Source organism: Dermacentor variabilis, chromosome 6 (genome assembly GCF_050947875.1).
Source record: "Dermacentor variabilis isolate Ectoservices chromosome 6, ASM5094787v1, whole genome shotgun sequence".
Taxonomy (NCBI): Eukaryota; Metazoa; Arthropoda; class Arachnida; order Ixodida; family Ixodidae; genus Dermacentor; species Dermacentor variabilis.
Window position 1 is genome coordinate 6,558,572 of NC_134573.1, and position 26,412 is coordinate 6,584,983.

Consider the following 26,412-nt stretch of genomic DNA (forward strand, 5'->3'; position numbering starts at 1 on the left):
ATTTGACTGCCGGCACGTTCGTTCATCGATGCGCAATGTCATTTTCCCCAATTGTATCGCACCCTACACTTCTGCTTTCCCCTTATATAAGGTATCCGTATTCCATCAATAAAGTTTAGTTGACAGTCAGCGCTTGTGTCTCGTCCTTGTTACTTCGTGGTTGCATGTGTTTGCGCTGTTACAATTTTTATATCAAGTATGGACCAACTCGCCCAGAAAGAAGTTTTAATGAAGTACCTTTCTTGTTCATAATAATAAAAATAATAGTACTTGAAGAAAAGAGCGCTACGAAGAAGCGGACTAAAAGAAGAACATGTATGATGGACAAGGCGCTACTTCCAACTAAATGTTTTTTTTAAAAAACAGGATTTTAAATAGATACGACCTAGAATGGTCCATCGTGACATCACGACCTCCCTATCTCAATAGAAAAGCTATCTCTTTTTCGGTAAGCGTCACTGAAGGGCAGCTAATGCACGTGCCCTCGGCCATTGCAATGTAGAAAGCTTCTAATATCCCCCGTGATGTAGCTTTCATTGATTACGAGAAAGCGTTTGATTCTGTCGAAACCTCAGCAGTCATGGAGGCATTACGGAATCTGGGTCTAGACGAGCCGTATGTAAAAATACTGAAAGATATCTGTAGTGGCTCCACAGCCACCATAGTCCTCCATTAAGAAAGCAACAAAATCCCAATAAAGAAAGGCGTCAGGCAGGGAGATACGATCACTCCAATGCTATTCACAGCGTGTTTACAGCAGGTATTCAGAGGCCTGGATTGGGAAGATTTGGCGATAAAAGTTAATGGAGAATACCTTAGTAACTTGCGATTCGCCTTGCTTAGTAACACAGGGGACCAATTGCAATGCATGCTCACTGACCTAGAGAGGCAAACAGAAGAGTGGGTCTAAAAATTAATCTACAGAAAACTAAAGTAATGTTTAACAGTCTCGGAAGAGCACAGCAATTTACAATATGTAGCGAGACACTCGAAATGGCTAGGGAATACATCTACTTAGGACAGGTAGTGATGGCGGATCCGGATCATGAGATGGAAATAATCAGAAGAATAAGAATGGGCTGGGGTGCGTTGGCAGGCATTCTCAGATCATGAACAGCAGGTTGCCATTATCCCTCAAGAGAAAAGTGTATAATAGCTTTGTCTTACCAGTACTCACCTACGGGGCAGAAACCTGGAGGCTTACGAAAAGGGTTCTACTTAAATTGAGGACGACGCAACGAGCTATGGAAAGAATGATGGATGTAACGTTAAGGGATAACAAAAGAGCACACTGGGTAAGGGAACAAACGCGAGTTAATCACATCTTAGTTGAAATCAAGAACAAGAAATGGGCATGGGCCGGACATGTAATGAGGAGGAAAGATAACCGATGGTCATTAAGGGTTACGGACTGGATTCCAAGGGAAGGGAAGCGTAGCAGGGGGCGGTAGGAAGTTAGGTGGGCGGATGAGACTAAGAAGTTTGCAGGGACGACATGGCCAGAATTAGTACATGACCGGGGTTGTTGGAGAAGTATGGGAGAGGCCTTTGCCCTGCAGTGGGCGTAACCATGACGATGATGATGATGATGATGATGATGATCTCCCGTTCTAGTCTATCTCTGGACTGTGCCAGAAACCTGGTGTGGCGAAGATACGGACGGCAATTGAGACGTTTACAGTGTTCTGCCAGATTGCCCCCCGCATTGTTATTTACGGTGCAATTGTGCTCACGTGCCCTTTCATTAATACACCGTCCGGTTTGACCGATATAAACCTGTTGGCAACTTAGGGGTATCTCATATGCGACATTACTTTTGCAAGCCGTGTACTGCGCTACATGTTTCTTAGAGCATTTTTCGGGTTTTGCTTTTGTCATCATAGGTCATATCTTGGCCAGCTTACACGGTGCACTTTTACACGGCGCAAGTTTAGAGCCTCCGATGCATTTCTAAACGTGTTCGGAAGGCTCTGCGGAAGGCGACGAACAGGGCTGAGGTAGGTGTCTTGGAAATATTTTTCTCCGGGAAGACCCACAAGCCTGACTACCCCTTTAGGGCTATTGTCTCTGAGAAGAAGACAGCTAGGGCAGATGCAAGTAGGGCACTACCTGAAGTGCCATTTATGCCAGTTACCCCTATATGACCCTTTCCTTGTGCGCAGCTCTAGAGAAGTCGTGCTGACTTTAGAACAAAGAACCTGGAGCAATGTGTACGCGTTTTCACTGGACGTTGATGACCTGTATTATGCGATTCCTCATGATGGAGTGCTCAGTGCCATTAGGAACAAAATTGAAGACTTTGGTGAAGTTAGGTTCAGGTGTGCAACCGGGGTGAATAGTGGCCAGTTTTTAGAACTGTTAAGCATTTATCTTCATTCCACTGTCGTTAGTTTCAAAAACCAACACTATGTCTAACGCAAGGGTATTTGCATTGGATCGTCGCTCGCTCCCATTCTTTCAGACATCTTTCTCAGCGCCTTCGACGAGTGCGTAAATAGCACTCTGAATCAGTCATGTGCTCCTTTCATAATGAGGTACGTCGATGACTACCTGGTGGTTGTTAACGACGTTCCATGGTCTAGGCTAGATGACACTGTTGAATCAATCTATAATTAACACATTTAGAAATGCATCGAAGGATCTAAACTTCACGTGCGAAAGGCCTTGTGATAACAGCATTTGCTTTCTGGACCTCAATCGCACTTTGATGAGCACGCATGTATGTTTCGAATACCAGCCGAGATTGAACAAGCAGCTAAATTCATACGACACTGCGCACTCCAAGCTAGTAAAAGGAGGAGTTGCAATGACTTGTCTAAAAGAAGCGCTAATTAAATCTTGCAACCGCAAAATAGAAAGCAGCTTCAATAACCAAGTTTCAAGGCTACGCCTAGCCGGTTTCCCTTCACTCTTGATCTCTAGCTTTTGCGATAAGCTTCTTCAAAAGAACAAACAGGTAAGAGAGGGCACTAACACAAAAAAGCCATTTGATAGGAAGAGATTACATGTGATTCCTTATTGGCACAGGGTGTCCCACAACCTCAAGAAGGTGGCGCAAAGGCACAGTGTTAATCTTCTCTTCAGTGCACCGTGTAAGCTGGCGAAGATATGCCCTATGATGACAAAAGCAAAACCCGAACCATGCTCTAAGAAACATGCAGCGCAGTACACAGCTTGCAAAAGTAATGTCGTATATGAGATACCCCTAAGTTTCCAACAGGTTTATATCGGTCAAACCAGACGGTGTTTTAATGAAAGGGCGCGTGAGCACAATTGGGCCGTAAATAACAATGCGGGGGGTCATCTGTCAGAACACTGTAAACGTCACAATTGCCGTCCGTATCTTCGCGACACCAGCTTTCTGGCATGGTCTAGAGATAGACTAGAACGGGAGATATTAGAAGCTTTCTACATTGCAAAGGCCGAGGGCACGTGCATTAGCTGCCCTTCAGTGACGCTCACCGAGAAAGAGAGCTTTTCTAATGAGATAGGAAGGTCGTGATGTCACGATGGGCCATTCTAGGTTGTATCTATTTAAAGTCCTGTTTCTTCAAAAAACATTTAATTAGAAGTAGCGCCTTATCCATCGTACACGTTCTTCTTTTAGTCCACGTCTTCGTAGCGCTCTTTTCTTCAAGTATGCAAAACCAACTCGCCCACACCAAGCTTCTGCTAATAATAATAATACCTCTATTCGTAAAAACTAGGGGTAGAAAGTGACAAGGCATTAGGAAAAAAGTTGCTACGAAAGCAACTTGACTGGTCCTAATAACCAGAAGGTCCAAAAGGCAGCAGACAGCAAGAGCGAGATAAAAAATGAGAAGAAAAAAAGAAAGGAAAGAGGAACAATGAAAAAGCAGAAAGGAAAGAGAGTAATGGCATGTAGTACATAGATATCACTTAAACAATTTGCTTCACACATGAAACAGCTCGGGAAAAACAAACAATGTAGGCATATAGATACACAATACTCTTGAAAAGAAAAACATAAGGTACATGGTTAAACCCAATTCTTGGGGCAATAGAAGTTATACAGTTCTCTGCCAGAACAATTAGGTACATCGATGGACACAAATCTGAGATTATTCTGCAGAGTGGGGAGAGAGTAACAAGTCATTTGGTTAACATAGGTTGAACGCACATGCGGCACATGCCAGTATTCCGGGGACCTGGTGTTATAACATGGGATGGTGTGTTTTAATCTAGCCAGAGATGAAACAAGGCTCAAGTTCTGCTTGGTTTCTTTTAGGTGTCCAAGAGCAAGGTGGTAGTTAAACATATCACTGACTTTAATTACCCGAAGTTTTTTAAATAGGGGCTCAGATAAGGAGGCAAATGGCGTGTGACTAATTACGCGAACAATTTTCTTTTCTATTACAAGCAAGCGGTTAATATTTGTGACACACGTGGTGCCCCAAATAAGGCAGCAATAATGAAGGTGGCTTGCAAACAAAACATTATAAATCAACATTTTAATCTTCCGAGGCATGTAGCGAATAGTGAAAACGCGTCCAGTAATTTGGGATAGTTTGAATGCAAGAAAATCAATATGATCGCTCCAGCTCATATTTTCATCAAAAAAGACCCCGAGTGTTTTCGCAGAAGGGACGACTTCAATTTTAGAAGACCATAACACCACGTCCCTACAAAGACAGGTATTCTTATTTTTCGGTTTAAATAAAACTGCCTTTGTTTTTTCAGTGTTGATGTTGAGACCATTTTCTCGTGACCATAAACATATTCTTTCCAAACAAGAGTTTATTTATTTATTTAAAATACTTTCAGGGCCCAAAGGCACTACAGAAAGGAGTGGGGAAGAAATGACAAGGCGTGCAGCAAACAAACAAACAAAAATATTACAAGGCGTCTTGTAAAGCGATCTTGAACTGGTGGTCATCAGCTATGCTGGCTATTTTGGAGGGAAGGTGGTTCCATGCGACACTTGTTCTAGGAACAAAAGAGTCATTACACAATTTTGTGCAACAAGAAGGTAGCCCCACCTTGAAGCGATGATCGGTCCTTGAAGATATGTAATGAGGTGGATGAAACAAAACGTCCTTCATCTCGTTGTTATAATAATAGATTTTGTGAAAAAGATTAAGGCGAGATGACTTTCGACGCAACGAAAGGTCAGGCAAATTTAGGGTTTTCTTCATAGATGTGACACTGGAATGACGTGAATAATTCGACAAGATGAAACGTGCGCCGCGATTCTGAATGGCTTCAAGAGTTTGAATGAGTGTAGTCTGAGTAGGATCCCATATGGCGCATGCGTACTCTAATTTAGAACGTACCAAGGTTTTGTAAAGTGTTAACTTCAGGGACGATGGGGCATCAAAAAAGTTTCGACGCAGATAACCAAGCATGCGATTGGCGTTGTTAGTTACATATTCTACATGCGTATTCCACGATAGATTAGAAGAAATATGAACACCAAGGTATTTATAGCTGTTAACAGATGGTACTGGAATATTATTAAGGCAGTAAGTACGCGGACAATGATTAGTGCTGTGACGAGAAACCTGCATACTTTTACATTTAGTTGTATTAAGTGTCATGAGCCATTGACTGCACCATTCAAATACCCTATCTAGATCACGTTGCAGATTGAGATAATCGTCATGGTTAGTAATTTTCTGGTAAACCACGCAGTCATCTGCAAACAGTCGGACAGTTGAGGAAGAAAGGCAAGTAGGAAGATCATTAATATAAATCAAGAAGAGCAGAGGGCCCAAAACGGACCCTTGCGGGACACCAGATGTTACGGCAGAATTACGTGAAGAGAAGTCGTTAGTCTTCACATACTGACTACGGTTCGAGAGAAATTCCTTAATCCATGCAAGTACATTGGGGTCTATGTTAAGTTGATTAAGCTTGAAGATAAGTAGATCGTGTGAGACGGAGTCAAATGCTTTAGCAAAATCTAAATATATGCAATCAGTATCAAAGTCATGATCCGCGTTAATAAACAAGTCGTTAGTAAAACATAACAATTGCGTTTCGCACGAAACTGCTTTACGGAATCCATGCTGATAAATGCTGAAGAAGGAATTGGACTCAAGGAATTCAATGAGGTGCGAGTATATTATATGCTCTAGGATTTTTACTGGAATGGATGTTAATGATATGGGGCGATAATTATTGGGGGAATGTACATCACCAGATTTATGCACAGGGACCACCTTCCCTATCTTCCAATCAGAGGGCAGTGTAGACATCTGTAGTGACTGTTGAAAAAACTTTGACAACATCAGTGCGGAATAAACTTGCGTACACTTCAGCATTTTTGATGAAATACAATCTGGACCGGCCGACGAAGACACTTTTAAGTTGACAATCAGCCTTTCGACACCAACTGCATCAATAGCAATATAATCCATTGGGAAGAAATTGGTTTTTGGTATATGCGGAAATACTGTGGGAGTGCTCTTATGAAAATGAGTAACAAATTCATTGTTCAGAACATTGCAGGATTCGCTTTGAATTACTGGGACATCAGACTGGATTAACTGAATGTGTGTCCTTTTAGTACCGTTAATAATGCTCCAAAATTTACGGGGATTAGAACGAAGTAGTAAAGGAAGAGTTTTATCAAAGAATTCCTTCTTGGCTTTTGAGAGCGCAGTACAGAATTCTCTGTTAAATTTTTGATAGCAAGACCAGTGGTCTATTCTGGCTGTGAATTTTGCGCGTCGAAATATCCGCTTCTTTTTGTTGCGCATGCGCTTTAACGTGTTATTGAACCATGGTGAGCGAGTACATGATGAAACTTTCCTTTTAGGTACAAAACGGTCAATAAGAGACAAGAGTTTGTTTTTATAAAGGAACCAGTCGTCCTCAACCGATCGCTGCTCAAAACCGGCGAAAAACCGATCAGCAAAGACCTGAAATTCCCCATTCATGCCAGTTACGTCTGCTTTGCCGTAGTCTTGGATGACCCTAGTTTTTTTCTTGTTAGAAATATTTGCCCGTAGATTGAAGTGAATTATCGAGTGATCGCTAATTCCCGGTAAATGAGTTAAGCCGGTAGCTAGGTCTGGTGTAGTGGTAAGTATTAAGTCTAGAATATTAGCGCAAGTGGAAGTTATCCGAGTGGGAAAGTGAACAAGCTGAGTTAAGTTGAAGTCGTGACAAAAAGTTAAAAATTCTTTGCTTTCAGCTGAGTTGTGTTTTAAGGAAGCCAAGTCTCGTTCCCATCTGATGTCAGGAAAATTGAAGTCGCCAAGTAAGAAGAGTGGTAATTTTGGGTATCTGACGAACAGCTGATTGACAACATCGTGCAGTTCATTACAGAAGGACAACGATGCAGTTGGTGGCCGATAACAGACACACAAAATTATTTCGCGAGAATCAATGAGCACGCGCGCACATACAAGCTCAAGCGAGGATACAATTGGAATAACATGGGAAGCAAGACTATCCGCAACCGCCAGCAGAACACCACCACCAGACCGGTAATCACGATTACATCGGTAAAATTTGTAGCACTTCTCACAATCCACAATTTCTTCATTTTTAACTATTGCAGAAAGCCAAGTCTCCGTCAGACCAACAATATCAGCAGAGCAGGAATCAATAGCGGAAGACAATTCCACGCGTTTATTCAGAATACTCCGTATATTGGAAAGAAAAATAGAGGCGTCTTTTGCGCACGATCTGGGCGGACATAGCTATGATGAACTGGAAGTGCCAGCACGTGCAGTTACAGTGCCAGCGCTATCATGCGTATCTACTGATCGTGCTGAAGCAATTTCGCGTATGCTGTCACTTACTGAGCAGTACACGTACGTTTTTTTGTCCATGATCAGTTTATTCATGCGAAGAGAGTACGTCTTCCCGGCTACCTTTGCAAATTCTGCTAGTTTCCTCCTTGAGTTTCGCGTAGCTCTGCAATAATCTTCGCTAGCTGATACACCAGTTCCCTTGAGCTTATATTTCTGCGCCCAGACTGCATCCCTGACTTTAGACGACGAAAACTTGATGATAATTGACCGAGTCTTTTTATCTGTGTAGGATCCTAATCTGTGTGCTCGGGAAACTTCCGAGTCGGAAATTTGTATTTTAAGGTTACGAGACAAAACGTCTTGAACAAGGCCTTCTGGCTGAGCCCATGTCTCAGGCAGGCAGTCCGGTATTCCAAAGAACAACAGGTTATCTCGTCTCGACCTGTCTTCAAGATCGTCCAGTCGTGAATTGAGTGCCCGGCCTTCCATGCTGACAGCTTCGGTAATTAGACGTGGTGCATCATTAGGAGCTGCAGAACCGTTGAATGACTCCACAAAGGATTCAACCGCGCACAATCTTACTGATAGGTTAGTGACGGTCTGTACTAAGACCTCCTGCTTTGTCTTTAAGTCGTCGAGAGCTGCCTTGAGTTCATCGTGACGGTGGTCAACGTTTTCAGAAAGTTTAGTGATAGCATCAAGTATTTCTTTGTTAGTAGGACCATGGTTAAGTTCAACGTCACCGCAACACATTAAGAGCTTCGTAACAAATACGCACTCGTACAAGCACTGAAAAAGCACACTTGGGCACGGTAGGAGCAGCAGGCAGACGTCGCTAGTCCGCTTACAATAGAGAAAGGGGGGTTTACTAACCTGCACAAAAAGCAAGATCGGGTTTTTGAGCGACTGCATGGCTGCCGCTCCACCGTGCCCAATGAAGGGGCGTAGGATTTCCAGTGCTTTTATATCATCCTGCGTCGCTGCAGTCGCCAGCAGTGTTGTCGACCTGCTGACCATGGAAGGGATGTGCCCGGTAAAGCATAACTGATGACATGAGGACGCATTATTGAAGATCGGGACCGTCAGCAACGCTGGTGATGGACAGCCTGTGATCGCTGGATCCGAAGGTTGTAGCCACGTGCCAGACCGAGCGATAAACTGTACAAAAAGCAAGATTGGGTTTTTGAGCGACTGCATGGCTGCCGCTCCACCGTGCCCACTGAAGGGGCGTAGGATTTCCAGTGCTTTTATATCCCCCTGCGTCGCTGCAGTTGCCAGCAGTGTTGTCGACCTGCTGACCATGGAAGGGATGTGCCCGGTAAAGCATAACTGATGACATTAGGACGCATTATTGAAGATCGGGACCGTCAGCAACGCTGGTGATGGACAGCCTGTGATCGCTGGATCCGAAGGTTGTAGCCACGTGCCAGACCGAGCGATAAACTGCACAAAAAGCAAGATCGGGTTTTTGAGCGACTGCATGGCTGCCGCTCCACCGTGCCCACTGAAGGGGCGTAGGATTTCCAGTGCTTTTATATCCCCCTGCGTCGCTGCAGTCGCCAGCAGTGTTGTCGACCTGCTGACCATGGAAGGGATATGCCCGGCAAGGCATAACTGATGACATGAGGACGCATTATTGAAGATCGGGACCGTCAGCAACGCTGGTGATGGACAGCCTGTGATCACTGGATCCGAAGGTTGTAACCACGTGCCAGACCGAGCAATAAACTGCACAAAAAGCAAGATCGGGTTTTTGAGTGACTGCATGGCTGCCGCTCCACCTTGCCCACTGAAGGGGCGTAGGATTTCCAGTGCTTTTATATCCCCCTGCGTCGCTGCAGTCGCCAGCAGGGTTGTCGACCTGCTGACCATGGAAGGGATGCACCCGGTAAAGCATAACTGATGACATGAGGACGCATTATTGAAGATCGGGACCGTCAGCAACGCTGGTGACGGACAGCCTGTGATCACTGGATCCGAAGGTTGTAGCCACGTGCCAGACCGAGCGATAAACTGCACAAAAAGCAAGATCGGGTTTTTGAGCGACTGCATGGCTGCCGCTCCACCGCGCCCACTCTAGTGTCAGTTAGCCACTGACACTAGCTCCGAAGCATCATAGTGTAGCGAAGTGACGCAGCCGTGAGATATCAGACGCATCAACTCACCAGGGAGACGGAAGAAGAATGGGGATGAGCTCTGGCAGGGGAAGGTCCAAATCCGCAGGTACGACGACGAGAGTAGCATTTGAATAGCTAGGTTTATTCCCTTGGCATCTGCCGTAAGTTTAAACTGTACAAAAATATCTACAAACAGAACGATGTCATACCCGTCGTCGTCGGCCTGCCTGACCGGCCTGGTGTCCCCTGGTGAAGATGCGCCGTCTGCTGCTGTCTAGTTGCTCACTACCAAAACTACCCCGAACTATTCCTTAAATAAGTTTCCCCAGCATCCAAGGGACCCGCGGACCGGCGGGAGGCGCAGGCTTCTTTACCAATGGGTTACTTCGTTACTCCGACCAATCAGGCAAGCCAACATCATCCAATAAGCGACAGAGTTCAAGGGGTCAAGAAATGGTCGCGTCAACACTCCGTACACAAAAGCACTCTGACCATGACCAATCAGCTTTTGACAGCCGAGCGTGGGAAGACGACGCGACATGTGCACGTGTGACGTCAGGCGCGGCGGTGGCAGCGGCCGCGCGGCAGCACTGTCCGCGGCGCCGTCGAGGTCATTTGTGTACAAAGGTTTGCCCCGCGTCAAGGAGCCCACAAAATTCCCGGAAAGAGAGCAAAGAGGGCCGCGGTACACTCTCTTCGCGACACCTCCCCCCTACGAAAAAGAGTGTCCCACTCGTTACAAATCATTACTACAAAATAAAACATGGCTCAAGAAGTTAAACGCGCACATTAGGGATTCATATAAAAAACTGAAGTATCCGTAAGGAAGATTTAGCATCACGTAAAACAAAACAAACAAGTTTTGACAAAATGGAAACAAAATGCACAAGACAAGAAACAAAGTTCATTCGCGCGCGCTACACAATAAAATTAACAATGAAGGTTATTCGCTTGCGCTGTGATAGACATCAGTGTCCGTGTCGTAAGCAGTGATAGTTATCGGATCGGCCTCGTTGTGGAATGTCTTCCAGTTATATGTACTCCATTTGGAGTAAAGTTCAGTCCCGTACGGGTTCTTGGCTTGTCCTCGATCACTAGTCGACATCTCACACACACGATTACCCGGGGCATGCCTCTGGTTACCACGACAACTACATTGTTGCTCAACGCGACGAACACAACACATTTTCTTTTTCTTTGGACGTTCGTTATCAGATTTGCCGTCTGCGTCGTCATCATCGGAGCACTGCCTGACGTGGCACGGTTCTAATCGCGCAACATTAAAAGCGTCGCGTTTTTTGCCGGTTTGGTCGGCTAGAATCTGAGCAGAGTCGGTTTGGTGGGCAGCTTTCTTGGCGTCCTGGGTTCCGCGTTGTGTTCCTTGGCCTTCCTGAAGTAGAGGCTCATTTTTGGAGCTAACAAAGGGGGCGACACTGGCTGGCTTTCTGTGGGCGAGCGGCTGTTTCTGGCAGTCAGAGCAGGATAGGACGTACTTGTTGACGTGGCAAAACATTTTTGGCCAGAAATAACGGCGGCGAACTTTCCCCCAGATGCGCCTGACGTCGAGGTGGCCCGCCGAGCTATCGACATGACAGTGCCGTAACACCTCCGACCTCAAACACCCTGGGACAACAAGTGCCGTGCGACCGTCTTGAAAGCCTTTCGCTCTTCTATACAACACACCGCCGATCAAGCGAAAGCTCCGTGCCGTTCTTTTCGTTTTTCTGGCAACGGGCGCACTCGGCTGCTCTAGGTGCTGTATTACTTCTCGCATCCATGAACCCTCTCTCTGCTTTTCCCCGATGTCCACATGATCCAGCACGAGCAACGGTAAGGGATTTTCTTCGCTTGCTGGTGCGGAATCATGCGGAAGTCGGGAAAGAGTGTCGGATTTGCTTTGCTCAAAGTTAGAGCGCTGCTCGTTCCCCTGGGGTCCCTTTTCCTGGAGCCATTCCCGGCACTGGGGCGCAAAGTGGCCGATGCGGTCGCATAGCTGGCAGTGTGGTCGCTCGTCGTCGTCACGGGTATTTCTCGCTGGCCGAGGCACTGGAGGACGACGTACATCTTGTTCGATACCTTTCAGGCGGTCAAATAATGAGGCTATAGAGTCCGCGATCGTCCTCAAGTCCCTGTCGCGGTCGGTAGCCTCTCGCGGGCAGTGACGCTCTGCCGCAGCGCAGGTGGCGAGACATGTTGGAGGCGGCAGCACTGTTGCTCCAGCGGGTGTCACTCCGGCGGCAGGTGCCGAGGCGAATGGGTTGCACGACTGCTGGCCGGCAGAGATATAGGTGCCGGTCGCTTCTGGTTGCGACGCACGCACCATCAAAAAAGCTGCCCAATCAATTCGGCGTAAAATTTCGAGGAAAGCAGAGCAGCTGTCCGGGTTTGCAATAAGAATTTTTTCCAGCACGTCCGGACGCAATCCGCGCATGAGGTGCCGCATCCGCTCCTACTTCGTCATAGATGGATTGGCTCTGGCGCACAGCTGCACAACGTCATAATAATAATCTTCGGGAGATTCTGATGGCAGCTGCGTTCGGTTTTGGAGCCGCAAATATGCGATCTCAACAGAGTGGCGACTTGTGAAAGGCGTTTTTATGAGCGTCGTCCACTCTTTCCATGTATTAGGGGCACCCGTTAAAATTTGCGTGGTGGGGCACTTTTTTGCATTGCCCTCTAATGCCAAATATAAAAATTTTACTTTCGTCCCTTCATCCCAGTTGTTGAGGGAGGCTACGTATTCGTAGCAAACCAGCCACTCGGATATTGACTCTTCTGGTGTGCCTTTAAATACTGGCGGTCCGATGAAAGGTTCCGCTGGAGGGGTGGACATGGTAGCGAGGACAGTAGGGGCTTTGGTCATAGTCGAGCTATTAGAGCTAGGTTCTTCGGGTTTGTTGCCACGGCACATGGTATTAGAGCGTGGACTTCGGTACCCAGCACACTCCACCACTTTGTAGCGAAGTGACGCAGCCGTGAGATATCAGACGCATCAACTCACCAGGGAGACGGAAGAAGAATGGGGATGAGCTCTGCCAGGGGAAGGTCCAAATCCGCAGGTACGACGACGAGAGTAGCATTTGAATAACTAGGTTTATTCCCTTGGCATCTGCCGTAAGTTTAAACTGTACAAAAATATCTACAAACAGAACGATGTCATACCCGTCGTCGTCGGCCTGCCTGACCGGCCTGGTGTCCCCTGGTGGAGATGCACCGTGTGCTGCTGTCTACTTGCTCACTACCAAAACTACCCCAAACTATTCCTTAAATGAGTTTCCCCAGCATCCAAGGGACCCGCGGACCGGCGGGAGGCGCAGGCTTCTTCACCAATGGGTTACTTCGTTACTCCGACCAATCAGGCAAGCCGACATCATCCAATAAGCGGCAGAGTTCAAGGGGTCAAGAAATGGTCGCGTCAACACTCCGTACACAAAAGCACTCTGACCATGACTAATCAGCTTTTGACAGCCCAGCGTGGGAAGACGACGCGACATGTGCCCGTGTGACGTCAGGCGCGGCGGTGACGGCGGCCGCGCGGCAGCACTGTCCGCGGCGCCGTCGAGGTCATTTCTGTACAAAGGTTTGCCCCGCGTAAAGGAGCCCACAAAATTCCCGGAAAGACAGCAAAGAGGGCCGCGGTACACTCTCTTCGCGACAATAGGACGAAAACAGGACAGTAGTGTCGTCGGCATAGATTATGAATTTGGCATCGGGATCAATATTAACGATATCATTGACGTAAAGATTAAACAGAAGCCCAAGGATACTGCCCTGGGGAACACCTGCCGAAACACAAGAAATTTTTGATGATTTGTTGTTAATGAACACATATTGGCATCATGCTGCAAGTATATATGACCGAAATAATTTTAAGGCGACACCACGGATACCATAGTAGGTAAGTTTATTTATTAATAGTTCATGACTGGTGGAGTCGAATGCCTAACTAAAGTCAATAGATAGCCCTAAAGAAAGCTGGCGGTCCTGAAACTTTAAATTGTAAGCTGTATTCTTTCTGCTGAAGAAGTGCAAGCAGAGTCGATCTGTGTTCGCGAAAGGCATATTGCGAGCCCGTGAGGAGGTTTCTTTTTTCATTGGGCCCTTCCTTCTGTGTTCTCCGCTTTTCCCGTATCACTGACCTTTTACTGGCCCACATCGTGAACGCTACATGCCAGGTAAGGCACTACCGCCTTCTGTGTCCGCAAGGGCCTCGTCGCTGATGAAGTAAGTGCTCTCTTTGGCCCTGTAAAACCGTCGCGGGGACACGTTAAAAGACTGTGCTAATTAATGCGGTCAGAACTGGGGCGGCAAGTTCGTCTTTTTCAAGATTGGCTTCGATTGATTTGCTACGTTGACCACCCCGATTGGCTCGCTGCAAGGAAGCCAGCGTCGCTTATGAAAACAGCTTATGAAAACACGGAGTACCATTGAAGGTGCCTTCTGAACGTGTTGCTGTCTTGTTTAGGTAACAGGGACATAACACAGGGGAGTAAAAGAAGTGTAATCTTCCTTGAAAATGTTTCCCTGTCTGAGAGCGTAACACGTCTCCTGCAGAAGGACCCAAAATATGGATTGGAGCCTGGTGTCTCAGCCCATGAGCTGATTGCAACGAACAGGAAATTGGCCATGAAAGCAAGAAATGAAGAGGACCGGGACTGCTGCCTTCTTGAGGGTGTAGACTGTCTGCCGAAGTGCTCACCAAACGTTCTTGACTCGCACAATCGTAGAAGAGTGTTAAATGCCGTGGTTTGTTTGTTCAAAAGAAACAACCTTATGCTTGTTCAAGCAGACAGAGAGACTGGGTTTGTTCTTCTTCCAAAGGGAACGTACAGTGAAAAAGCGCAAGTGGCCATGAATATAATTTTAGTCTGTTAAGAAAAGTGCCGTTAGTGTCAAGGCCAGTTTATTCATTTCTGCAAGGAATTAAATCTTGACAAACATGCGAGGGATATTGCTAACAGCAGAGGTAGTAGCCTAAACGCATTTTTCACAAAGAAGACCCACAAACCAGATATTCCATTCCGGACTATCGTTAGTGAAGAAGGTTCATGGCAAATAAACGTTAGTCGGTTTCTGCAAAAACATATCAAAACACTTATTTTTGATCATCCGTTCCTAACAAAGAAATCGACGGATATCGCGCTGTTTCTTGAGACCACAGATTGGCTTGGAGATTGGCTTTAGTTTCTCCGTAGATGTACAAGACTTGTTTTATTCAGTTCCTCAAGATTAGCTTTTGTTGGATGTTAGGGAACGGCGAAGTGTCATTCGGGAACTCCACAGGCTTGTCAGTAGATAATTTTATATCGTTATTGCCGTTTTGCCTGAGATCTACTTTTATTGTTTATGTCAACCTGCCTTTCTTTGCAGCGCAACGGTATCTGCATTGGGTCATGCGTAGCCCCAATTCTTCGTGGTATATTTTTAGCAAAAGTAAATGAACTTTTAGCTAGGTCTATATTTTGTCGGGAGGGGGGGGGGTGTTTTAAAGTTTTTTAGGTACCTTGATTTTTTTAGTGCTTTTAAAAAAGCAGACGGCCTTCACCTAACTTTAAAACTGAAGGTAGCGCTACAAAGCACGAACACACGGTGAAAAGACGACACAACGAGGAAGAAACGCTTGCGTTTCTTCGTCGAGGACCGCGACGTCGAGGAACACAAAGAGGAAGAAGCGCTAGCGTTTCTTCTTCGTTCTGTCATCTTCTCACCATGTGTTCGTCCTTTTTACCGCTAACTTCACTTTTAAAGCGTTTCTTCCTCCTTGTGTCGTCTTTTCAACGTGTTCGTCTTTTTTAACGCGTCCTTCAGTTTTAAAGCGTTTCTTCGTCGTTGTGTCGTCTTTTCACCGAGTGTTCGTCCTTTTTAGCGCTACCCTCAGTTTTAAAGCGTTTCTTCCTCGTTGTGTCGTCTTTTCACTGTCTGTACGTCTTTTTTTGCGCTGCCTTCAGTTTTAAAGCGTATCTTCCTCGTTGTGTCCTTTTTTCACCGTGTGTTCGTCCTTTTTTGCGCTGCCTTTAGTTTTAAAGCGTTTCTTCTTCGTTGTGTCGTCTTTTCACCGTGTGTTCGTCCTTTTTTCCGCTGACTTCAGTTTTAAAGCGTTTCTTCTTTGTTGTGTCGACTTGTCACCGTGTTTTCGTCCTTTTTAGCGCTACCTTTAGTTTTAAAGCGTTTCTTCCTCGTTGTGTCGTCTTTTCACCGTGTGTTCGTCCTTTTTTGCGCTGCCTTCAGTTTTAAAGCGTTTCTTCCTCGTTGTGTCGTCTTTTCACCATGTGTCCGTCCTTTTTTGCGCTGCCTTCAGTTTTAAAGCGTTTCTTCTTCGTTGTGTCGTCTTTTCACTGTGTGTTCGTCCTTTTTTGCGCTGCCTTCAGATTTAAAGCGTTTCTTCTTCGTTGTGTCGTCTTTTCACCATGTGTTCGTCCTTTTTTGCGCTGCCTTCAGTTTTAAACCGTTTCTTCTTCGTTGTGTCGTGTTTTCACCATGTGTTCGTCCTTTTTTGCGCTGCCTTCAGTTTTAAAGCGTTTCTTCGTCGTTGTGTCGTCTTTTCATCATGTGTTCGTCCTTTCTAGCGCTACCTTCAGTTTTAAAGCGTTCATTCCTCGTTGTGTTCTCTTTTCAACGTTTGTCCGTCCTTTTCTGCGCTGCCTTCAGTTTTAAAGCGTTTCTTCTTCGTTGTGTCCTCTTTTCACCATGTGTTCGTCCTTTTTAGAACTACCTTCAGTTTTAAAGCGTTTCCTTCTCGTTGTGTCGTCTTTTCACCGTGTGTTCGTCCTTTTTTGCGCTGCCTTCAGTATTAAAGCGTTTCTTCGTCGTTGTGCCCTCTTTTCACCGTGTGTCCGTCCTTTATTGCGGTGCCTTCAGTTTTAAAGCGTTTCTTCGTCGTTGTGTCGTCTTTTCATTGTGTGTTCGTCCTTTTTAGCGCTACCCTCAGTTTCAAAGCGTTTCTTCCTCGTTGTGTCGTCTTTTCACTGTCTGTACGTCTTTTTTTGCGCTGCTTTCAGTTTTAAAGCGTAACTTCCTCGTTGTGTCCTTTTTTCACCGTGTGTTCGTCCTTTTTTGCGCTGCCTTTAGTTTTAAAGCGTTTTTTCTTCGTTGTGTCGTCTTTTCACCGTGTTTTCGTCCTTTTTGCCGCTGCCTTCAGTTTTAAAGCGTTTCTTCGTCGTTTTGTCGTCTTTTCACCGTGTTTTCGTCCTTTTTAGCGCTACCTTCAGTTTTAAAGCGTTTCTTCCTCGTTGTGTCGTCTTTTCCCCGTGTGTTCGTCTTTTTTTGCGCTGCCTTCAGTTTTAAAGCGTTTCTTCGTCATTGTGTCGGCTTTTCACCGTGTGTTCGTTCTGTTTTACGCTGCCTTCAGTTTTAAATCGTTTCTTCTTCGTTGTGTCGTGTTTTCACCATGTGTTCGTCCTCTTTAGCGCTACCTTCAGTTTTAAAGCGTTTCTTCCTCGTTGTGTCGTCTTTTAACCGTGTGTTCGTCCTTTTTTGCGCTGCCTTCTGTTTTAAAGCGTTTCTTCTTCGTTGAATCGTCTTTTTCGTCGTGTTTTCGTCCTTTTTTCCGCTGCCTTCAGTTTTAAAGCGTTTCTTCGTCGTTGTGTCATCTTTTCAACGTTTGTGCGTCCTTTTCTGCGCTGCCTTCAGTTTTAAAGCGTTTCTTCGTTGTGTCGTCTTTTCACCATGTGGTCGTCCTTTTTAGGACTACCTTCAGTTTTAAAGCGTTTCTTCCTCGTGTCGTCTTTTCGCTATGTGTTCGTCCTTTTTTGAGCTGCCTTCAGTTTTAAAGCGTTTCTTCGTCGATGTGTCGTCTTTTCACCGTGTGTTCGTCCTTTTTTGCGCTGGCTTCAGTTTTAAAGTGTTTCTTCTTCGTTGTGTCGTCTTTTCACCGTGTGTTCGTCCTTTTTTGCGCTGCCTTCAGTTTTAAAGCGTTTCATCTTTGTTGTGTCGTCTTTTCACCATGTGTTCGTCCTTTTTAGCGCTGCCTTCAGTTTTAAAGCGTTTCTTCCTCATTGTGTCGTCTTTTCACCGTGTGTTCATCCTTTTTTGCGCTGCCTTCAGTTTTAAAGCGTTTCTTCGTCTTTGTGTCGTCTTTTCACCATGTGTTCGTCCTTTTTAGCGCTACCTTCAGTTTTAAATCGTTTCTTCGTCGTTGTGTCGTGTTTTCACCATGTGTTCGTCCTCTTTAGCGCTACCTTCAGTTTTAAAGCGTTTCTTCCTCGTTGTGTCGTCTTTTCACCGTGTGTTCGTCCTTTTTTGCGCTGCCTTCAGTTTTAAAGGTTTCTTCTTCGTTGTGTCGTCTTTTTCGTCGTGTTTTCGTCCTTTTTTCCGCTGCCTTCAGTTTTAAAGCGTTTCTTCGTCGTTGTGTCATCTTTTCAACGTTTGTGCGTCCTTTTCTGCGCTGCCTTCAGTTTTAAAGCGTTTCTTCGTCGTGTCGTCTTTTCACCGTGTGTTCATCCTTCTTTGCGCTGCCCTCAGTTTTAAAGCGTTTCTTCGTCGTTGTGTTCTCTTTCCACCGTGTGTCCGTCCTCTTTTGCGGTGCCTTCAGTTTTAAAGCGTTTCTTCGTCGTTGTGTCGTCTTTTCATTGTGTTTTCGTCCTTCTAAGCGCTACCCTCAGTTTTAAAGCGTATCTTCCTCGTTGTGTCCTTTTTTCACCGTGTGTTTGTCCTTTTTTGCGCTGCCTTTAGTTTTAAAGCGTTTCTTCTTCGTTGTGTCGTCTTTTCACCGTGTGTTCGTCCTTTTTTCCGCTGACTTCAGTTTTAAAGCGTTTCTTCTTTGTTGTGTCGTCTTTTCACCGTGTTTTCGTCCTTTTTAGCGCTACCTTCAGTTTTAAAGCGTTTCTTCCTCGTCGTGTCGTCTTTTCACCGTGTGTTCGTCTTTTTTTGCGCTGCCTTCAGTTTTAAAGCGTTTCTTCGTCGTTGTGTCGTCTTTTCACCATGTGTTCGTCCTTTTTAGCGCTACCTTCAGTTTTAAAGCGTTTCTTACTCGTTGTGTTCTCTTTCCACCGTTTGTCCGTCCTCTTTTGCGGTGCCTTCAGTTTTAAAGCGTTTCTTCGTCGTTGTGTCGTCTTTTCATTGTGTTTTCGTCCTTCTTAGCGCTACCCTCAGTTTTAAAGCGTTTCTTCCTCGTTGTGTCGTCTTTTCACTGTCTGTACGTCTTTTTTTGCGCTGCTTTCAGTTTTAAAGCGTATCTTCCTCGTTGTGTCCTTTTTTCACCGTGTGTTTGTCCTTTTTTGCGCTGCCTTTAGTTTTAAAGCGTTTCTTCTTCGTTGTGTCGTCTTTTCACCGTGTGTTCGTCCTTTTTTCCGCTGACTTCAGTTTTAAAGCGTTTCTTCTTTGTTGTGTCGTCTTTTCACCGTGTTTTCGTCCTTTTTAGGACTAGCTTAAGTTTTAAAGCGTTTCTTCCTCGTGTCGTCTTTTCGCCATGTGTTCCTCCTTTTTTGCGCTGCCTTCAGTTTTAAAGCGTTTCTTCTTCGTTGTGTCGTCTTTTCACCGTGTGTTCGTCCTTTTTTGCGCTGCCTTCAGTTTTAAAGCGTTTCTTCTTTGTTGTGTCGTCTTTTCACCATGTGTTCGTCCTTTTTAGCGCTGCCTTCAGTTTTAAAGCGTTTCTTCCTCATTGTGTCGTCTTTTCACCATGTGTTCGTCCTTTTTTGCGCTGCCTTCAGTTTTAAAGCGTTTCTTCGTCGTTGTGTCGTCTTTTCACCATGTGTTCGTCCTTTTTAGCGCTACCTTCAGTTTTAAAGCGTTACTTGCTCGTTGTGTTCTCTTTCCACCGTGTGTCCGTCCTCTTTTGCGGTGCCTTCAGTTTTAAAGCCTTTCTTCGTAGTTGTGTCGTCTTTTCATTGTGTGTTCGTCCTTTTTAGCGCTACCCTCAGTTTTAAAGCGTTTCTTCCTCGTTGTGTCGTCTTTTCACTGTCTGTACGTCTTTTTTTGCGCTGCCTTCAGTTTTAAAGCGTATCTTCCTCGTTGTGTCCTTTTTTCACCGTGTGTTTGTCCTTTTTTGCGCTGCCTTTAGTTTTAAAGCGTTTCTTCTTCGTTGTGTCGTCTTTTCACCGTGTGTTCGTCCTTTTTTCCGCTGACTTCAGTTTTAAAGCGTTTCTTCTTTGTTGTGTCGTCTTTTCACCGTGTTTTCGTCCTTTTTAGCGCTACCTTCAGTTTTAAAGCGTTTCTTCCTCATTGTGTCGTCTTTTCACCGTGTGTTCGTCCTTTTTTGCGCTGCCTTCAGTTTTAAAGCGTTTCTTCGTCGTTGTGTCGTCTTTTCACCATGTGTTCGTCCTTTTTAGCGCTACCTTCAGTTTTAAAGCGTTTCTTACTCGTTGTGTTCTCTTTCCACCGTGTGTCCGTCCTCTTTTGCGGTGCCTTCAGTTTTAAAGCGTTTCTTCGTCGTTGTGTCGTCTTTTCATTGTGTTTTCGTCCTTCTTAGCGCTACCCTCAGTTTTAAAGCGTTTCTTCCTCGTTGTGTCGTCTTTTCACTGTCTGTACGTCTTTTTTTGCGCTGCTTTCAGTTTTAAAGCGTATCTTCCTCGTTGTGTCCTTTTTTCACCGTGTGTTTGTCCTTTCTTGCGCTGCCTTTAGTTTTAAAGCGTTTCTTCTTCGTTGTGTCGTCTTTTCACCGTGTGTTCGTCCTTTTTTCCGCTGACTTCAGTTTTAAAGCGTTTCTTCTTTGTTGTGTCGTCTTTTCACCGTGTTTTCGTCCTTTTTAGGACTAGCTTAAGTTTTAAAGCGTTTCTTCCTCGTGTCGTCTTTTCGCCATGTGTTCCTCCTTTTTTGCGCTGCCTTCAGTTTTAAAGCGTTTCTTCTTCGTTGTGTCGTCTTTTCACCGTGTGTTCGTCCTTTTTTGCGCTGCCTTCAGTTTTAAAGCGTTTCTTCTTTGTTGTGTCGTCTTTTCACCATGTGTTCGTCCTTTTTAGCGCTGCCTTCAGTTTTAAAGCGTTTCTTCCTCATTGTGTCGTCTTTTCACCGTGTGTTCGTCCTTTTTTGCGCTGCCTTCAGTTTTAAAGCGTTTCTTCGTCGTTGTGTCGTCTTTTCACCATGTGTTCGTCCTTTTTAGCGCTACCTTCAGTTTTAAAGCGTTACTTGCTCGTTGTGTTCTCTTTCCACCGTGTGTCCGTCCTCTTTTGCGGTGCCTTCAGTTTTAAAGCCTTTCTTCGTCGTTGTGTCGTCTTTTCATTGTGTGTTCGTCCTTTTTAGCGCTACCCTCAGTTTTAAAGCGTTTCTTCCTCGTTGTGTCGTCTTTTCACTGTCTGTACGTCTTTTTTTGCGCTGCCTTCAGTTTTAAAGCGTATCTTCCTCGTTGTGTCCTTTTTTCACCGTGTGTTTGTCCTTTTTTGCGCTGCCTTTAGTTTTAAAGCGTTTCTTCTTCGTTGTGTCGTCTTTTCACCGTGTGTTCGTCCTTTTTTCCGCTGACTTCAGTTTTAAAGCGTTTCTTCTTTGTTGTGTCGTCTTTTCACCGTGTTTTCGTCCTTTTTAGCGCTACCTTCAGTTTTAAAGCGTTTCTTCCTCGTCGTGTCGTCTTTTCACCGTGTGTTCGTCTTTTTTTGCGCTGCCTTCAGTTTTAAAGCGTTTCTTCGTCGTTGTGTCATCATTTCAACGTGTGTTCGTCCTTTTTTGTGCTGCCTTCAGTTTTATCGCGTTTCTTCCTAGGTGAGTCGTCTTTTCACCGTGTGTTCATCCTTTTTTGCGCTGCCTTCAGATTTAAAGGCTTTCTTCGTCGATGTGTCGTCTTTTCACCGTGTTTTCGTCCTTTCTTCCGCTGCCTTCAGTTTTAAAGCGTTTCTTCGTCGTTGTGTTGTCTTTTCAACAAGTGTTAGTCATTTTTTGCGCTGCCTTCAGTTTTAAAGCGTTTCTTCATCGTTGTGTCGTCTTTTCACCGTGTGTTTGTTCTTTTTAGCGCTACCTTCAGTTTTAAAGCATTTCTTTGTCGATGTGTCGGCTTTTCACCGTGTGTGTTCTGTTTTGCGCTGCCTTCAGTTTTAAATCGTTTCTTCTTCGTTGTGTCGTGTTTTCACCATGTGTTCGTCCTCTTTAGCGCTACCTTCAGTTTTAAAGCGTTTCTTCCTCGTTGTATCGTCTTTTCACCGTGTGTTCGTCCTTTTTTGCGCTGCCTACAGTTTTAAAGCGTTTCTTCTTCGTTGTGTTGTCTTTTCACCGTGTTTTCGTCCTTTTTTCCGCTGCCTTCAGTTTTAAAGCGTTTCTTCGTCGTTGTGTCATCTTTTCAAGGTTTGTCCGTCCTTTTCTGCGCTGCCTTCAGTTTTAAAGCGTTTCTTCGTCGTGTCGTCTTTTCACCGTGTGTTCATCCTTCTTTGCGCTGCCCTCAGTTTTAAAGCGTTTCTTCGTCGTTGTGTCGTCTTCTCACCATGTGTTTGTCCTTTTTTGCGCTGCCTTCAGTTTTAAAGTGTTTCTTCGTCGTTGTGTCGTCTTTTCACCATGTGGTCGTCCTTTTTAGGACTACCTTCAGTTTTAAAGTGTTTCTTCCTCGTGTCGTCTTTTCACCATGCGTTCGTCCTTTTTTGAGCTGCCTTCAGTTTTAAAGCGTTTCTTCGTCGATGTGTCGTCTTTTCACCGTGTGTTCGTGCTTTTTTGCGCTGCCTTCAGTTTTAAAGCGTTTCTTCTTCGTTGTGTCGTCTTTTCACCGTGTGTTCGTCCTTTTTTGCGCTGCCTTCAGTTTTAAAGCGTTTCTTCTTTGTTGTGTCGTCTTTTCACCATGTGTTCGTCCTTTTTAGCGCTGCCTTCAGTTTTAAAGCGTTTCTTCGTCGTTGTGTCGTCTTTTCACCATGTGTTCGTCATTTTTAGCGCTACCTTCAGTTTTAAAGCGTTTCTTACTCGTTGTGTTCTCTTTCCACCGTGTGTCCGTCCTTTTTTGCGGTGCCTTCTGTTTTAAAGTTTTTCTTCGTCGTTGTGTCGTCTTTTCATTGTGTTTTCGTCCTTTTTAGCGCTACCCTCAGTTTTAAAGCGTTTCTTCCTCGTTGTGTCGTCTTTTCACTGTCTGTACGTCTTTTTTTGCGCTGCCTTCAGTTTTAAAGCGTTTCTTCTTTGTTGTGCCGTCTTTTCACCGTGTTTTCGTCCTTTTTAGCGCTACCTTCAGTTTTAAAGCGTTTCTTCCTCGTCGTGTCGTCTTTTCACCGTGTGTTCGTCTTTTTTTGCGTTGCCTTCAGTTTTAAAGCGTATCTTCGTCGTTGTGTCATCATTTCAACGTGTGTTCGTCCTTTTTTGTGCTGCCTTTAGTTTTAAAGCGTTTCTTCCTCGTTGAGTCGTCTTTTCACCGTGTGCTCATCCTTTTTTGCGCTGCCTTCAGATTTAAAGGCTTTCTTCGTCGATGTGTCGTCTTTTCACCGTGTGTTCGTCCTTTCTACCGCTGCCTTCAGTTTTAAAGCGTTTCTTCGTCGTTGTGTTGTCTTTTCAACAGGTGTTCGTCATTTTTTGCGCTGCCTTCAGTTTTGAAGCGTTTCTTCGTCGTTGTGTCGTCTTTTCACCGTGTGTTCGTTCTTTTCAGCGCTACCTTCAGTTTTAAAGCATTTCTTTGTCGATGTGTCGTCTTTTCAACGTGTTCGTCTTTTTTAAGGCTTCCTTCAGTTTTAAATCGTTTATTCGTCGTTGTGTCGGCTTTTCACCGTGTGTTCGTCCTTTTTTGCGCTGCCTTCAGTTTTAAAGCGTTTCTTCTTTGTTGTGTCGTCTTTTCACCGTGTTTTCGTCCTTTTTAGCGCTACCTTCAGATTTAAAGCGTTTCTTCCTCGTCGTGTCGTCTTTTCACCGTGTGTTAGTCTTTTTTTGCGCTGCCTTCAGTTTTAAAGCGTTTCTTCGTCGTTGTGTCATCATTTCAACGTGTGTTCGTCCTTTTTTATGCTGCCTTCAGTTTTATCGCGTTTCTTCCTCGTTGAGTCGTCTTTTCACCGTGTGTTCATCCTTTTTTGCGCTGCCTTCAGATTTAAAGCGTTTCTTCCTCGTTGTGTCGTCTTTTCCCCGTGTGTTCGTCTTTTGTTGCGCTGCCTTCAGTTTTAAAGCGTTTCTTCGTCGTTGTGTCGGCTTTTCACCGTGTGTTCGTTCTGTTTTGCGCTGCCTTCAGTTTTAAATCGTTTCTCCTTCGTTGTGTCGTGTTTTCACCATGTGTTCGTCCTCTTTAGCGCTACCTTCAGTTTTAAAGCGTTTCTTCCTCGTTGTGTCGTCTTTTCACCGTGTGTTCGTCCTTTTTTGCGCTGCCTTCAGTTTTAAAGCGTTTCTTCTTTGTTGTGTCGTCTTTTCACCATGTGTTCGTCCCTTTTAGCGCTGCCTTCAGTTTTAAAGTGTTTCTTCGTCGTTGTGTCGTCTTTTCACCATGTGTTCGTCCTTTTTAGCGCTACCTTCAGTTTGAAAGCGTTTCTTACTCGTTGTGTTCTCTTTCCACCGTGTGTCCGTCCTTTTTTGCGGTGCCTTCAGTTTTAAAGCTTTTCTTCGTCGTTATGTCGTCTTTTCATTGTGTTTTCGTCCTTTTTAGCGCTACCCTCAGTTTTAAAGCGTTTCTTCCTCGTTGTGTCGTCTTTTCACTGTCTGTACGTCTTTTTTTGCGCTGCCTTCAGTTTTAAAGCGTATCTTCCTCGTTGTGTCCTTTTTTCACCGTGTGTTCGTCCTTTTTTGCGCTGCCTTTAGTTTTAAAGCGTTTCTTCTTCGTTGTGTCGTCTTTTCACCGTGTGTTCGTCCTTTTTTGCGGTGCCTTCAGTTTTAAAGCGTTTCTTCGTCGTTGTGTCGTCTTTTCATTGTGTGTTCGTCCTTTTTAGCGCTGCCTTCAGTTTTAAAGCGTTTCTTCCTCGTTGAGTCGTCTTTTCACCGTGTGCTCATCCTTTTTTGCGCTGCCTTCAGATTTAAAGGCTTTCTTCGTCGATGTGTCGTCTTTTCACCGTGTGTTCGTCCTTTCTACCGCTGCCTTCAGTTTTAAAGCGTTTCTTCGTCGTTGTGTTGTCTTTTCAACAGGTGTTCGTCATTTTTTGCGCTGCCTTCAGTTTTAAAGCGTTTCTTCGTCGTTGTGTCGTCTTTTCACCGTGTGTTCGTTCTTTTCAGCGCTACCTTCAGTTTTAAAGCATTTCTTTGTCGATGTGTCGTCTTTTCAACGTGTTCGTCTTTTTTAAGGCTTCCTTCAGTTTTAAAGCGTTTATTCGTCGTTGTGTCGGCTTTTCACCGTGTGTTCGTCCTTTTTTGCGCTGCCTTCAGTTTTAAAGCGTTTCTTCTTTGTTGTGTCGTCTTTTCACCGTGTTTTCGTCCTTTTTAGCGCTACCTTCAGATTTAAAGCGTTTCTTCCTCGTCGTGTCGTCTTTTCACCGTGTGTTAGTCTTTTTTTGCGCTGCCTTCAGTTTTAAAGCGTTTCTTCGTCGTTGTGTCATCATTTCAACGTGTGTTCGTCCTTTTTTGTGCTGCCTTCAGTTTTATCGCGTTTCTTCCTCGTTGAGTCGTCTTTTCACCGTGTGTTCATCCTTTTTTGCGCTGCCTTCAGATTTAAAGGCTTTCTTCGTCGATGTGTCGTCTTTTCACCGTGTGTTCGTCCTTTCTTCCACTGCCTTCAGTATTAAAGCGTTTCTTCGTCGTTGTGTTGTCTTTTCAACAGGTGTTCGTCATTTTTTGCACTGCCTTCAGTTTTAAAGCGTTTCTTCGTCGTTGTGTCGTCTTTTCATTGTGTTTTCGTCCTTTTTAGCGCTACCCTCAGTTTTAAAGCGTTTCTTCCTCGTTGTGTCGTCTTTTCACTGTCTGTACGTCTTTTTTTGCGCTGCCTTCAGTTTTAAAGCGTATCTTCCTCGTTGTGTCCTTTTTTCACCGTGTGTTCGTCCTTTTTTGCGCTGCCTTTAGTTTTAAAGCGTTTCTTCTTCGTTGTGTCGTCTTTTCACCATGTGTCCGTCCTTTTTTCCGCTGACTTCAGTTTTAAAGCGTTTCTTCTTTGTTGTGTCGTCTTTTCACCGTGTTTTCGTCCTTTTTAGCGCTACCTTCAGTTTCAAAGCGTTTCTTCCTCGTCGTGTCGTCTTTTCACCGTGTGTTCGTCTTTTCTTGCGTTGCCTTCAGTTTTAAAGCGTATCTTCGTCGTTGTGTCATCATTTCAACGTGTGTTCGTCCTTTTTTGTGCTGCCTTCAGTTTTAAGCGTTTCTTCCTCGTTGAGTCGTCTTTTCACCGTGTGTTCATCCTTTTTTGCGCTGCCTTCAGATTTAAAGGCTTTCTTCGTCGATGTGTCGTCTTTTCACCGTGTGTTCGTCCTTTCTTCCACTGCCTTCAGTATTAAAGCGTTTCTTCGTCGTTGTGTTGTCTTTTCAACAGGTGTTCATCATTTTTTGCACTGCCTTCAGTTTTAAAGCGTTTCTTCGTCGTTGTGTCGTCTTTTCACCGTGTGTTCGTTCTTTTCAGCGCTACCTTCAGTTTTAAAGCATTTCTTTGTCGATGTGTCGTCTTTTCAACGTGTTCGTCTTTTTTAAGGCTTCCTTCAGTTTTAAAGCGTTTATTTGTCGTTGTGTCGACTCTTCACCGTGTGTTCGTCCTTTTTTGCGCTGCCTTCAGTTTTAAAGCGTTTCTTCTTCGTAGTGTCGTCTTTTCACCGTGTGTTCGTCCTTTTTTGCACTGCCTTCAGTTTTATAGCGTA